The sequence below is a fragment of the Pseudophryne corroboree genome, chromosome 3 (genome assembly GCF_028390025.1).
Source record: "Pseudophryne corroboree isolate aPseCor3 chromosome 3, aPseCor3.hap2, whole genome shotgun sequence".
Taxonomy (NCBI): Eukaryota; Metazoa; Chordata; class Amphibia; order Anura; family Myobatrachidae; genus Pseudophryne; species Pseudophryne corroboree.
Window position 1 is genome coordinate 66,860,803 of NC_086446.1, and position 13,097 is coordinate 66,873,899.

Here is a 13,097-nt window from a genome sequence, read left to right on the forward strand (position 1 = left end):
GTTACAAGCAATTCTGAGAAGCCCCGCCCCCTGTAATGGCGCGGTTCAGCCACAGTAATATAATATTTATATTACCCCATGGTACTAAAATGGACCCCAGCATCCCCTAGGACTTAAGAGAAATAATTTTCTTCGACAGCCTAGAGACTGAAGTGTCTACCATTGGGGGGTGACTCCCACTTACGTCTGTCTTCTTCAGGGAAAGGGTTCGCTACCCGCAACCTTCTAGGAATAGCAAACATCTTTTCCGGGTTAGCCCTGGATTCCTCAAAGAATGTATTTAAGTCCTTAGACGGAGGGAAAGTTACCACCTGGTTTTTTATTTAATTTAAAATAATCTTTTTCCTCAGGTGCAGGTGTTGTGTCAGTAAACTCTAACATCTCTTTAATAGCGACCATCATACATTGAATGCTCTTAGCGAGTTTGGGGGCTACCCCTCTCAAATCCCCAGTGTCAACCTCAGTGTCGGAATCTGTGTCAGTGTCCCTTTGCATAATTTGGGCCAAAGACCTTTTCTGGGAACTGGAGGGGTCCCGAGTGGATGACGTGGAGGAATCAGCAAACAATGCATCCTCCACAAACTGTCTCCAATACTTTGTTGTTCAGACTCAGGGAATTTCTTTGCCAGTTTAGACATATTACTCTGCAACTTTCTCACCCACTCCGGCTCAGAACACTCTTGTGCCTCCAAAATGGTTTCCTCTGGGGAAGAACTTTCTCTAGACATGGTACACACGTGTACAGTCACACCACTCTCACACAGGGGAGTTATTGGGGACAGATCTTACCTAATGCCTGTCAGAGGGACCCAGAGGGAATTGCCAGTCCACACCACGCGCCTTATATGTATTGCATACAATAAAGATATATAATATATAGAACACAGCGATTTTATCCAATATGAAGTCCGCAGATCTCAATACATTATGTGCTCCCCTCCCTCTATAACACCCTGGTACTTGTATCAGCGATGTGAGGAAAAGCAGCGTTCAGGATCAGCACTCCGGCAGCTCTGTGAGGAGAAAATGGCGCCAATTGAGTGTAACTAACAAGTCTGAGGAGAAGCCCCGCCCCCTGTAATGGCGCGGTTCAGCCTCAGCAAATACAATATTTATACTGGCAGGGGTATGTACACCAGCGGCTCCCATGTGTGTACTTTAGTGCCAGTGAGAGTAAGTATTTAACCATGTCCCTCAGAGCGCGCGCCCCCCCCCCTCCCCCCGTGCGCTCTGCACACCCTGTGCTGAGAGACATGTTTGTACACAGCATCCCGCGCTGCGCTGGTACCTTTATGCCGCCATGATGACCGGAGAACCCCTCTCTGCAGGTCTCTGGTAAATACCAGCCTTCTGACTTCTGTTAAAATAAAAAACCTAACAAAGTCTTTTTCAGCAAAACTCAGTAGAGCTTCACTGATGTGCAGCCAGTCTCCTGGGCACATTTTCTAAACTGAGGTCTGGAGGAGCCAGTTCACACTGTTAAAAATTCTTAAAGTGCCAGAGGCTCCTGCGGAACAGTCTATACCCCATGGTACTAAAATGGACCCCAGCATCCTCTAGGACGTAAGAAAAAATAAGAATTTACTTACCGATAATTCTATTTCTCGTAGTCCGTAGTGGATGCTGGGGACTCCGTCAGGACCATGGGGTTTAGCGGTTCCGCAGGAGACAGGGCACAATAATAAAAGCTTTAGGATCAGGTGGTGTGCACTGGCTCCTCCCCCTATGACCCTCCTCCAAGCCTCAGTTAGGATACTGTGCCCGGACGAGCGTGCATAATAAGGAAGGATATTGAATCCCGGGTAAGACTCATACCAGCCACACCAATCACACCGTACAACCTGTGATCTGAACCCAGTTAACAGTATGATAACAACGAAGGAGCCTCTGAAAAGATGGCTCACAACAAGAATAACCCAATTTTTGTAACAATAACTATGTACAAGTAATTGCAGACAATCCGCACTTGGGATGGGCGCCCAGCATCCACTACGGACTACGAGAAATAGAATTATCGGTAAGTAAATTCTTATTTTCTCTATCGTCCTAGTGGATGCTGGGGTTCCTGAAAGGACCATGGGGAATAGCGGCTCCGCAGGAGACAGGGCACAAAAGTAAAGCTTTCCGATCAGGTGGTGTGCACTGGCTCCTCCCCCTATGACCCTCCTCCAAGCCAGTTAGATTTTTGTGCCCGGCCGAGAAGGGTGCAATCTAGGTGGCTCTCCTAAAGAGCTGCTTAGAAAAGTTTAGCTTAGGTTTTTTATTTTACAGTGAGTCCTGCTGGCAACAGGATCACTGCAACGAGGGACTTAGGGGAGAAGAAGTGAACTCACCTGCGTGCAGGATGGATTGGCTTCTTGGCTACTGGACATCAGCTCCAGAGGGACGATCACAGGTACAGCCTGGATGGTCACCGGAGCCTTGCCGCCGGCCCCCTTGCAGATGCTGAAATAAGAAGAGGTCCAGAATCGGCGGCAGAAGACTCCTCAGTCTTCTAAAGGTAGCGCACAGCACTGCAGCTGTGCGCCATTTTCCTCTCAGCACACTTCACACGGCAGTCACTGAGGGTGCAGGGCGCTGGGAGGGGGGCGCCCTGGGAGGAAAATGAAAACCTATTTTGGCTAAAAATACCTCACATATAGCCTCCGGAGGCTATATGGAGATATTTAACCCCTGCCAGAATCCGTTAAGAGCGGGAGACGAGGCCGGCGAAAAAGGGGCGGGGCCTATCTCCTCAGCACACAGCGCCATTTTCCCTCACAGAAAGGCTGGAGGGAAGGCTCCCAGGCTCTCCCCTGCACTGCACTACAGAAACAGGGTTAAAACAGAGAGGGGGGGCACTAATTTGGCGTTAGAAATATATAAAAAAGATGCTATAAGGGAAAACACTTATATAAGGTTGTCCCTATATAATTATAGCGTTTTTGGTGTGTGCTGGCAAACTCTCCCTCTGTCTCTCCAAAGGGCTAGTGGGTCCTGTCCTCTATCAGAGCATTCCCTGTGTGTGTGCTGTGTGTCGGTACGTGTGTGTCGACATGTAGGAGGACGATGTTGGTGAGGAGGCGGAGCAATTGCCTGTAATGGTGATGTCACTCTCTAGGGAGTCGACACCGGAATGGATGGCTTATTTAGGGAATTACGTGATAATGTCAACACGCTGCAAGGTCGGTTGACGACATGAGACGGCCGACAAACAATTAGTACCGGTCCAGACGTCTCAAAAACACCGTCAGGGGTTTTAAAACGCCCGTTTACTTTAGTCGGTCGACACAGACACAGACAGGGACACTGAATCCAGTGTCGACGGTGAATAAACAAACGTATTCCTTATTAGGGCCACACGTTAAAGGCAATGAAGGAGGTGTTACATATTTCTGATACTACAAGTACCACAAAAGAGGGTATTATGTGGGATGTGAAAAAACTACCATAGTTTTTCCTGAATCAGATAAATTAAATAAAGTGTGTGATGATGCGTGGGTTCCCCCCGATAGAAAATTATGGGCGGTATACCCTTTCCCGCCAGAAGTTAGGGCGCGTTGGGAAACACCCCTTAGGGTGGATAAGGCGCTCACACGCTTATCAAAACAAGTGGCGGTACCGTCTATAGATAGGGCCGTCCTCAAGGACCAGCTGACAGGAGGCTGGAAAATATCATAAAAAGTATATACACACATACTGGTGTTATACTGCGACCAGCGATCGCCTCAGCCTGGATGTGCAGAGCTGGGGTGGCTTGGTCGGATTCCCTGACTAAAAATATTGATACCCTTGATAGGGACAGTATTTTATTGACTATAGAGCATTTAAAGGATGCATTTCTATATATGCGAGATGCACAGAGGGATATTTGCACTCTGGCATCAAGAGTAAATGCGATGTCCATAACTGCCAGAAGATGTTATGGACACGACAGTGGTCAGGTGATGCAGATTCCAAACGGCACAAAGGTGTATTGCCGTATAAAGGAAGAGGAGTTATTTGGGGTCGGTCCATCGGACCTGGTGGCCACGGCAACTGCTGGAAAATCCACCGTTTTTACCCTAAGTCACATCTCTGCAGAAAAAGACACCGTCTTTTCAGCCTCAGTCCTTTCGTCCCTATAAGATCATATCTGCCCAGGGATAGAGGAAAGGGAAGAAGACTGCAGCAGGCAGCCCATTCCCAGGAACAGAAGCGTTCCACCGCTTCTGACAAGTTCTCAGCATGGCGCTGAGACCGTACAGGACCCCTGGATCCTACAAGTAGTATCCCAGGGGTACAGATTGGAATGTCGAGACGTTTCCCCTTCGCAGGCTCCTGAAGTCTGCTTTACCAAGGTCTCCCTCCGACAAGGAGGCAGTATGGGAAAAAATTCACAAGCTGTATTCCCAGCAGGTGATAATTAAATTACCCCTCCTACTACAAGAAAAGGGGTATTATTCCACACTATATTGTGGTACTGAAGCCAGAAGGCTAGGTGAGACTTATTCTAAATCTAAAAATTTTTTGAACACTTACAAAGGTTCAAATCAAGATGGAGTCACTCAGAGCAGTGATAACGAACAGGAAGAAGGGGACTATATAGTGTCCCGGGACATCAGGGATGCTTACCTCCATGTCCCAAATTTGCCCTTCTCACTAAGGGTACCTCAGGTTCGTGGTGCAGAACTGTCACTATCAGTTTCAGACGCTGCCGTTTGGATTGTCCACGGCACCCCGGGTCTTTACTAAGGTAATGGCCGAAATGATGATTCTTCTTCGAAGAAAAGGCGTCTTAATTATCCCTTACTTGGACGATCTCCTGATAAGGGCATAGTCCAGGGAACAGTTGGAGGTAGGAGTAGCACTATCTCGGATACTGCTACAACAGCACGGGTGGATTCTAAATATTCCAAAATCGCAGCTGATCCCGACGACACGTCTGCTGTGCCTAGGGATGATTCTGGACACAGTCCAGAAAAAGGTGTTTCTCCCGAAAGAGAAAGCCAGGGAGTTATCCGAGCTAGTCAGGAACCTCCTAAAAACAGTGCATCATTGCACAAGGGTCCTGGTAGAAAATGGTGGCTTCCTACGAAGCAATTCCATTCGGCAGATTTCACGCAAGAACTTTTCAGTGGGATCTGCTGGACAAATGGTCCGGATCGCATCTTCAGATGCATCAGCGGATAACCCTATATCCAAGGACAAGGGTGTCTCTCCTGTGGTGGTTATAGAGTGCTCATCTTCTAGAGGGCCGCAGATTCGGCATTCAGGATTGGATGCTGGTGACCACGGAGCCCAGCCCGAGAGGCTGGGGAGCAGTCACACAAAGAAAAAAATTTCCAGGGAGTGTGATCAAGTCTGGAGACTTTTCTCCACATAAATATACTGGAGCTAAGGGTAAATTTATAATGCTCTAAGCTTAGCAAGACCTCTGCTTCAAGGTCAGCCGGTATTGATCCAGTGGGAAAAACATCACGGCAGTCGCCCACGTAAACAGACAGGGCGACACAAGAAGCAGGAGGGCAATGGCAAAAACTGCAAGGACTTTTCGCTGGGCGGAAAATCATGTGATAGCACTGTCAGCAGTGTTTCATCCCGGGAATGGAAACTGGGAAGCAGACTTCCTCAGCAGGCACGACCTCCACCCGGGAGAGTGGAAACTTCATCGGGAAGTTTTTTCCACATGATTGTAAACCGTTGGGAAATACCAAAGGTGGACATGATGGCGTCCCGTCTGAACAAAAAACGGGACAGGTATTGCGCCAGGTCAAGAGACCCTCAGGCAATAGCTGTGGACGTTCTGGTAACACCGTGGGTGTACCAGTCGGTGTATGTGTTCCCTCCTCTGCTTCTCATACCTAAGGTGCTGAGAATTATAAGACGTAGAGGAGTAAGAACTATACTCATGGCTCCGGATTGGCCAAGAAGGACTTGGTACCCGGAACTTCAAGAGATGTTTACAGAGGTCTTATGGCCTCTGCCGCTAAGAAGGGACTTGCTTCAGCAAGTACCATGTCTGTTCCAAGACTTACCGCAGCTGCGTTTGTTGGCATGGCGGTGGAACGCCAGATCCTAAGGGAAAAAGGCATTCCGGAAGAGGTCATTCCTACCCTGGTCAAAGCCAGAAAGGAGGTGACCGCACAACATTATCACCACATGTGGCGAAAATATGTTGCGTGGTGTGAGGCCAGGAAGGCCCCACAAAGAAATTTCAACTCGGTCGATTCCTGCATTTCCTGCAAACAGGAGTGTCTATGGGCCTCAAATTGGGGTCCATTAAGGTTCAAATTTCGGCCCTGTCAATTTTCTTCCAGAAAGAATTGGCTTCAGTTCCTGAAGTCCAGAACTTTGTCAAGGGAGTATTGCATATACAACCCTCTTTTGTGCCTCCAGTGGCACTGTGGGATCTCAACGTAGTTCTGGGATTCTTCAAATCACATTGGTTTAAAACCAGTCAAATCTGTGGATTTGAAGCATCTCACATGAAAAGTGACCATGTTCTTGGCCCTGGCCTGGACCAGGCGAGTGTCAAATTGGTGTTTTTTTTCTCAAAAAAGCCCATATTTGTTTGTCCATTCGGACAGGGCAGAGCTGCGGACTCGTCCCCAGTTCTCTCCCTAAGGTGGTGTCAGTGTTTCACCTGAACCAGCTTATTGTGGTGCCTTGCACCTACTAGGGACTTGGAGGACTCCAAGTTGCTAGATGTTGTCAGGGCCCTGAAAATATAGGTTCCAGGACGGCTGGAGTCAGGAAAACTGACTTGCTGTTATCCTGTATGCACCCAACAAACTGGGTGCTCTTGCTTTTAAGCAGACTATTGCTAGTTGGATGTGTAATACAATTCAGCTTGCACATTCTGTGGCAGGCCTGCCACAGCCAAAATATGTAAATGCCCATTCCACAAGGAAGGTGGGCTCATCTTGGGCGGCTGCCCGAGGGGTCTCGGCTTTACAACTTTGCCGAGCGGTTATTTAGTCAGGGGCAAACACGTTTGTAAAATCCTACAAATTTGATACCCTGGCTAAGGAGGACCTGGAGTTCTCTCATTCGGTGCTGCAGAGTCATCCGCACTCTCCCGCCCGTTTGGGAGCTTTGGTATAATCCCCATGGTCCTTTCAGGAACCCCAGCATCCACTAGGACGATAGAGAAAATAAGAATTTACTTACCGATAATTCTATTTCTCGGAGTCCGTAGTGGATGCTGGGCGCCCATCCCAAGTGCGGATTATCTGCAATACTTGTACATAGTTACAAAAATCGGGTTATTATTGTTGTGAGCCATCTTTTCAGAGGCTCCGCTGTTATCATACTGTTAACTGGGTTTAGATCACAAGTTGTACGGTGTGATTGGTGTGGCTGGTATGAGTCTTACCCGGGATTCAAAATTCCTCCCTTATTGTGTACGCTCGTCCGGGCACAGTACCTAACTGGCTTGGAGGAGGGTCATAGGGGGAGGAGCCAGTGCACACCACCTGATCGGAAAGCTTTACTTTTGTGCCCTGTCTCCTGCGGAGCCGCTATTCCCCATGGTCCTTTCAGGAACCCCAGCATCCACTACGGACTCCGAGAAATAGAATTATCGGTAAGTAAATTCTTATTTTCTCTAACGTCCTAAGTGGATGCTGGGGACTCTGTCAGGACCATGGGGATTATACCAAAGCTCCCAAACGGGCGGGAGAGTGCGGATGACTCTGCAGCACCGAATGAGAGAACTCCAGGTCCTCCTCAGTCAGGGTGTGCCCCTGACCAAGTAGCAGCTCGGCAAAGTTGTAAAGCCGAGACCCCTCGGGCAGCCGCCCAAGATGAGCCCACTTCCTTGTGGAATGGGCTTTTACTGATTTTGGCTGTGGCAAGCCTGCCACAGAATGTGCAAGCTGAATTGTACTACAAATCCAGCGAGCAATCGTCTGCTTAGAAGCAGGAACACCCATCTTGTTGGGTGCATACAGGCTAAACAGCGAGTCAGGGCCCTGACAACGTCAAGTAACTTGGAGTCCTCCAAGTCCCTAGTAGCCGCAGGTACCACAATAGGTTGGTTCATGTGAAAAACAGAAAACACCTTAAGGAGAAATTGAGGACGAGTCCTCAATTCTGCCCTGTCAGAATGAAAAATTAAGTAAGGGCTTTTATATGATAAAGCCGCCCATTCTGACACACGCCTGGCTGAAGCCAGGGCTAATAGAATCTTCACCTTCCATGTGAAATATTTTAATTCCACAGTGGTGAGTGGATCAAACCAATGTGACTTTAGGAAACTCAAAACAACATTGAGATCCCAAGGTGCCACTGGGGGCACAAAAGGAGGCTGTATATGCAGTACCCCTTTTACAAACGTCTGAACTTCAGGCACTGAAGCCAGTTCTTTCTGGAAGAAATTCGACAGGGTCGAAATTTGAACCTTAATGGACCCTAATTTTAGGCCCATAGACAGTCCTGTTTTCAGGAAATGTAGGAACGACCCAGTTGGAATTCCTCTGTAGGGACCTTCTTGGCCTCACACCACGCAACATATTTTCGCCAAATGCGGTGAAAATGTTTTGCGGTTACATCCTTCCTGGCTTCGACCAGGGTAGGGATGACTTCATCTGGAATGCCCTTTCAGGATCCGGCGTTCAACTGCCATGCCGTCAAACGCAGCCGCGGTAAGTCTTGGAACAGACAAGGCCCCTGCTGGAGCAGGTCCTTTCTTAAAGGTAGAGGCCACGGTTCTTCCGTGAGCATCTCTTGAAGTTCCGGGTACCAAATCCTTCTTGACCCATCCGGAACCACGAGTATCGTTCTTACTCATCTCCTTCTTATGATTCTCAGTACTTTTGGTATGAGATGCATAGGAGGGAACACATACCCTGACTGGTACACCCACAGTGTTACCAGAGCGTCCACCGCTATTGCCTGAGGGTCCCTTGACCTGGCGCAATATTTGTCTAGTTTTTTGTTCAGGCGGGACGCCAACATGTCCACCTTTGGTTTTTCCCAACGGTTTACAATCATGTGGAAGACTTCCCGCTGAAGTCCCCACTCTCCCGGGTGGAGGTTATGCCTGCTGAGGAAGTCTGCTTCACAGTTTTCCACTCCCGGAATTAACACTGCTGAGAGTGTTATCACATGATTTTTCGCCCAGCGAAGAATCCTTGCAGTTTCTGCCATTTCCCTCCTGCTTCATGTGCCGCCCTGTCTGTTTACGTGGGCGACTGCCGTGATGTTGTCCCACTGGATCAATACCGGCTGACCTTGAAGCAGAGGTCTTGCTAAGCTTAGAGCCTTGTAAATTGCCCTTAGCTCCAGTATATTTATGTGGAGAGAAGTCTCCAGACTTGATCACACTCCCTGGAAATTTTTTCCTTGTGTGACTGCTCCCCAGCCACTCAGGCTGGCATCCGTGGTTACCAGGACCCAGTCCTGAATGTCGAATCTGCGGCCCTTTCATAGATGAGCACTCTGCAGCCACCGCAGAAGAAAACACCCTTGTCCTTGGAGACAGGGTTATCCGCTGATGCATCTGAAGATGCGATCCGGACCATTTTCCCAGCAGATTCCACTGAAAGGTTCTTGCGTGAAATCTACCGAATGGGATCGCTTTGTAAGAAACCACCATTTTTCACAGGACCCTTGTGCAATGATGCACTGATACTTTTCCTGGTTTTAGGAGGTTCCTGACTAGCTCGGATAACTCCCTGGCCTTCTTCTCCGGGAGAAAACATCCTTTTCTGGACTGTGTCCAGAATCATTCCTAGGAACATTAGACGTGTCGTCGGAAAAAGCTGCGATTTTGGAATATTTAGAATCCACTCGTGCTGTCGTAGAACTACTTGAGATAGTGCTACTCCGACCGCCAACTGTTCTCTGGACCTTGCCCTTATCAGGAAAGCGTCCATATTTCTTTTAGGAAGAATCATCATTTCGGCCATTACCATGGTAAAGACCCGGGGTGCCGTGGACAATCCAAACGGCAGCGTCTGAACTGATAGTGACAGTTCTGTACCACGAACCTGAGATACCCTTGGTGAGAAGGGCAAAATTTGGACATGTAGGTAAGCGTCTCTGATATCCAGTGACACCATATCGTCCTGGTTCGCTATCACTGCTCTGAGTGACTCCATCTTGATTTGAACCCTTGTATGTAATTGTTCAAATCTTTTAGATCTCACCGAGCTGTTTGGCTTCAGTACCACAATATAGTGTGGAATAATACCCCTTCCCTTGTTGTAGGAGGGGTACTTTGATTATCACCTGCTGGGAATACAGCCTGTGAATTTTTTCCCAATACTGCCTCCCTGTCGGAGGGAGACGTTGGTAAAGCAGACTTCAGGAACTTGTGAGGGGAAGACGTCTCGAATTTCCAATGTACACCTGGGATACTACGTGTAGGATCCAGGAGTCCACTTGCGAGTGAGCCCACTGCGTGCTGAAACTCTTGAGATGACCCCCCACCGCACCTGAGTCCGCTTGTATGGCCCCAGCGTCATGCTGCGGACTTGGCAGAAGCTGTGGAGGACTTCTGTTCCTGGGAATGGGCTGCCTGCTGCAGTCTTCTTCCCTTTCCTCTAACCCTGGGCAGATATGACTGGCCTTTTGCCCGCCTGCCTTTATGGGTACGAAAGGACTGAGACTGAAAAGACTGTGTCCTTTTCTGCTGAGATGTGACTTGGGGTAACAAAAGTGGATTTTCCAGCTGTTGCCATGGCCACCAGGTCCGATGGACCGCCCCTTTATACGGCAATACTTCCATGTGCCGTCTGGAATCTGCATCACCTGACCACTGTCTATAAACATCGTCTGGCAGATATGGACATCACATCTACTCTTGATGCCAGAATGCGCATCTCGCATATATAGAAATGCATCCTTAAAATGCTCTATAGTCAATAAAATATTGTTCCTGTCAAGGGTATCAATATTTTCAGTCAGGAAATCCGACCAAGCCCCCCCAGCGCTGCACATTCAGGCTGAGGCGATTGCTGGTCGTAGTATAACACCAGTATGTGTGTATATACTTTTTAGGATATTTTTCAGCTTCCTATCAGCTGGCTCTTTGAGGGCGGCCGTATCTGGAGACGGTAACGCCACTTGTTCTTATAAGCGTGTGAGCGCCTTATCCACTCTAAGGTGTGTTTCCCAACTCGCCCTCACTTCTGGCGGGAAAGGGTATACCTCCAATAATTTTCTATCGGAGGAAACCCACGTATCATCACACACTTTAATTTATCTGATTCAGGAAAAACTACAAGTAGATTATTCCCACCCTACATAATACCCTTATTTGTGGTACTTGTAGTATCAGAAATATGTAACACCTCCTTCATTGCCCTTAACATGTAACGTGTGGCCCTAAAGGAAAATACGTTTGTTTCTTCACCGTCGACACTGAAGTCAGTGTCCGTGTCTGTGTCGACCAACTGAGGTAAATGGGCGTTTTTACAAGCCCCTGACGGTGTCTGAGACGCCTGGACAGGTACTAATTTGTTTGCCGGCCGTCTCATGTCGTCAACCGACCTTGCATCGTGTTGACATTATCACGTAATTCCTAAATAAGCCATCCATTCCGGTGTCGACTCCCTAGAGAGTGACATCACCAATACAGGCAATTTTCTCCGCCTCCTCACCAACATCGTCCTCCTACATGTCGACACACACGTACCGACACACAGCACACACACAGGGAATGCTCTGATAGAGGACAGGACCCCACTAGCCCTTTGGGGAGACAGAGGGAGAGTTTGCCAGCACACACCAAAAACGCTATAATTATACAGGGACAACCCCTTATACAAGTGTTTTCCCTTATAGCATTTTCACATATGTAATCATATCGCCAAATAAGTGCCCCCCCTCTCTGATTTAACCCTGTTTCTGTAGTGCAGTGCAGGGGAGAGCCTGGGAGCCTTCCTCACAGCAGAGCTGAGCAGGAAAATGGCGCCGTGTGCTGAGGAGAATAGGCCCCGCCCCCTAAAATGGCGGGCTCTTCTCCCGGAGTTTGTGAGATCTAGCAGGGGTTAAATACATCCATATAGCCTCAAGGGCTATATGTGATGTATTTTAGCCATAAAAAAAGGTATAATACATTGCTACCCAGGGCGCCCCCCCCAGCGCCCTGCACCCTCAGTGACCGCTGGTATGAAGTGTGCTGACAACAATGGCGCACAGCTGCAGTGCTGTGCGCTACCTTATGAAGACTGAAAGTCTTCTGCCGCCTGTTTCTGGACCTCTGGACCTCTTCAACTTCGGCATCTGCAAGGGGGGTCGGCGGCACGGCTCCGGGACGAACCCCAGGGTGAGACCTGTGTTCCGACTCCCTCTGGAGCTAATGGTGTCCAGTAGCCTAAGAAGCAAATCCATCCTGCACGCAGGTGAGTTTACTTCTCTCCCCTAAGTCCCTCGTAGCAGTGAGCCTGTTGCCAGCAGGACTCACTGAAAATAAAAAACCTAACTTAAACTTTTATTCTAAGCAGCTCAGGAGAGCCACCTAGATTGCACCCTTCTCGGCCGGGCACAAAAATCTAACTGAGGCTTGGAGGAGGGTCATAGGGGGAGGAGCCAGTGCACACCACCTGATCCTAAAGCTTTTATTATTGTGCCCTGTCTCCTGCGGAGCCGCTAAACCCCATGGTCCTGACGGAGTCCCCAGCATCCACTTAGGACGTTAGAGAAATACAAAACAGTATATCCTGTGGAACACTCTATTTTAAATGAGACCCTGACGCACTTAGCCCCCCCAGGGTACAGAATATAGTGATAGCAATACGTGTGATACACAATAGAGGTACAATGCAGAAATGATTACATATAAACAATAACACTGCACTGGACTAGTAAATCTACATTTAGATATGTATGTATACAGATATAACAATGCACAGTAAATGGACAGTAAACACTGGACGTACATCACAGAATACTTGTACTAAATATTCACATAGCAGTACACTTGTTCTTAACTATCACTGTCTAAACTGACATGTAGAATACTTAAGTGTCTGTAAATGCACAGCGCCGACAAGGCAGGCGGTTTTACAGAGGAGACAGTGCCCAGCAGTCACGGAGATAAGCCCAGCTAGTAGTGAAGATGGCGCCAAAATCTCAGCAGGGAGTAAGGGAGAGAGAAATGCAGCTCCAGGGTGGGAACTCCAGCAGTA